Raw genomic sequence first — 2,869 nt, forward strand, 5'->3', positions numbered from 1 at the left:
TGGGTTTCCTCCGAGTGCTCCCCTTTCCTTCCACAGTCCAAAGATGTGCAGGTTAAGTGGATTGCCCATGCTAAATTGCCACATAGTATCCAGGGATGCGGGATATGTCTGGGTTGGATCTTCCTGGATGGTCGGTGAGCACTCAATGGGTCGAATGGCCTGTTTCCACACTGTAGGGATTCTATCCTCCTTTTGCACAACATTTTAACCCTACAATGATATGCCATTCAGCTCGAAACTATATTCTGACGCTGAATTCAAATTTCAATCCGACCATGAGGAGGACCGTGTGCCGTAAGGGGCGGTGTCCTCGAAAATTACATCAACTTGTTGTTTGCAAAACCACACCTTCTCCTGGTTCCCACCCCGGGAAGCTATGTGTGTGAGAGATTGAGAAACAAACAGGTAACCGGTCTGTACAGCTGCATTGTCAGCTTGGAGGCTAAATGTATTGCATTACAGATCCTTTCTGCAAGTAGCTGTAGCATTTCCAACATTCACTACAAGTAATTATCGCTCGATTAGTAGAGGGGAAATCTGGAAGCAGTAATTTTCCCACCAACACCGAACAGGTAAATCTTTCAGTTGATACACCGGACAACGTTTGGAGAGTTGGGGTAAAGTTACAAACACTGTGGCGGAGAAAGAGGTTTTGATTCTAACACAAGCTTGTGAAAGAGGCTATTTTAAATCTTCTTTATCGGAATTTAAGTGGATTTATTTTATTTCAAATTTTACGAACCCTCTGAGCTGAGAGTTGAGGTCTGGCAAGTTGCACCTTGGAGTTGTTCTTTAAAGAATATGGGAATCTTCCTTTTCTTAAAAAACTTTTTTTTAATTTTAAAGAGACACGCAGAGTGCATCAGTTATAATGTTGAATACCATTCAAACGGACCGAGCCGCAGTTTCCTGGTGTTGCAGTGACTGGTTTATCTGAATGTCATGGGCGAGGGTGTGAATTAATCCTTACTTCATTCCGGGCTAATCTAGGCACATTCCTTGTTTTAAAAAAAACAAAACTTCCATCAAGGTGCTCGGGGGACGTGGGACAACGACACTCACAGCGCACAGAGGCAAGTAGGAGCCAAATTATAGCGAAATTCTAGTTTTGGGGACGGTTCCTCATGCCTGAAACGCTGAGTATTTCCCTAATGACGCTACCTGACTGGGTGTTTACAGCCTTTATTATTCCGAGAATCTGACAGCCAGTTCCACGGAAGCGGCTGGGGGGATAGGTTTTGCCAGACATGCAATGCTCCGTCATTTTATCACTCCAAACAGGTGGGACGGGAATAATAGAGGTGGAAATGTGTCCTATAATTGTTGCCTCAGAGCATCAATTGCTTTATTATACCTCCCTTCCCCTCAGACTATATTTGGAGTATTGTGCGGAGTTTTGGGCCCTATCTCGGGAAGAATGCACTGGCCCTGGAGCAGGTTCAGAGGAGGTTCATGAGAATGGTCCCAGGAATGAAAAGCTTAACATATGAGATACGTTTGAGGACTCTGGGTCTTTATTCGATGGAGTTTAGAAGGATGAGGATGAATCTAATTGAACCTTACAGAATATTGAATGGCCTGGACAGAGTAGATGTTAGGAAGATGTTTCCATTGATAGGAGATACTAGGACCTGAGGGCACAGACTTAGAATAAAGGGAAGATGTTTTAGAATGGATATAAGGAGAGACTTCTTCAGCCAGAGAGTGGTGAATCTGTGGAATTCACTGCCACAGAAGGCTGTGGAAGCCAGGTCATTGAGTATATTTAAGACGGAGACAGATAGGTTCTTGATTGTCAAGGGGATCAAGGGTTACAAGGAGGAAGCAGGAGAATGGGGTTGAGAAACATATCAGCCATGAGTTGAATGGCAGAGCAGACTCGATGGGCTGAATGGCCTAATTTCTGCCCCTACGTCTTATGGCCTTATGTCGCCTGGATGCAAGTCGGTCAGATTAGGACAAGCCATGTTCTGGAGATCTACCTGTTTAAACACTGATCCCAGCTGATGGCAAGACTGGATAAGTCAAACTCCAGAATGAAACCTGGCTCCATAAACCGTAAGGCTTTTTTAAAATGCAATTTGATTACCATTTTGGTCAGTCACAGAACACACTCACTCTCCTGATTTGGAAATATATTTCTGTTCCTTCACTGTTACTGGGTTAAAATCCTGGAACTGCCTCCTTAATAACATCTCCAGCAATTTTTGCTTTACAACATCCACAATTCTTTCAGTTTTTATTCCCTAATAACACTGTTGGGTGTACCTATAGCAAATGGACTGCATCAGTTCAAAAAGGCAGCTCACCAGCACCTTCTCATGGCAACTAGGGATTGCCAATAAATACAGCTAGCCAATAAATCCCACACTCCATGAAGGAGTGAGAAAAGAGATTGCCAATGTACTTGAAACAAAATAATTTAAGTTTATTACACAAGACTAGGTAAATGCTACATAGACAAGTCAATTTGGAAACATGACAAACAGCAAAAAGTAAGATTCAACCACTTTTCTTGTACTGAAACTCAACCACAGTGAAGAATCACTCCTGTCTTAACTATTACTCAACTGAAGAATTTGCAGGCATTTGCTTTCAGTGAATTTCTCCACTTTGACCAGAAGTGATTCTCACCACTACTGTCTCTCGTCAAGATTCACATAAATACCTCGCTGGCCCTGTTCCACTCAACCATAAGACTATCTCAGGGCTTTTACAAGTCTTGTCAACTTGGACTGCTAAAGGAGATTAAAATTTCTTTCCAATTCTGATGGCCAGATCTGCCAAAAGATAACAGTTTTTAGATCAGAGTGGTGCTTGAAAAGCACAACAGGTCAGGTGGCATCCGAGGAGCAGGAAAATTGACGTT

General features: G+C 42.9%; 1 protein-coding gene across 2 annotated transcripts in view; it reads left to right on the plus strand.

Moving 5' to 3' along the window:
* Positions 1–415: 415 nt before the first annotated feature.
* LOC122558569 (endonuclease/exonuclease/phosphatase family domain-containing protein 1-like) overlaps positions 416–2,869 on the plus strand; it is a 63,686-nt gene continuing 61,232 nt past the window's right edge. For both annotated transcript variants that reach the window (XM_043707315.1, XM_043707313.1), the window contains exon 1: positions 416–572. The gene's annotated coding sequence lies outside the window, so the exon portion shown is untranslated. The remainder of the gene's footprint in view (positions 573–2,869) is intronic.

Source organism: Chiloscyllium plagiosum, chromosome 17 (genome assembly GCF_004010195.1).
Source record: "Chiloscyllium plagiosum isolate BGI_BamShark_2017 chromosome 17, ASM401019v2, whole genome shotgun sequence".
Lineage (NCBI taxonomy): Eukaryota > Metazoa > Chordata > Chondrichthyes > Orectolobiformes > Hemiscylliidae > Chiloscyllium > Chiloscyllium plagiosum.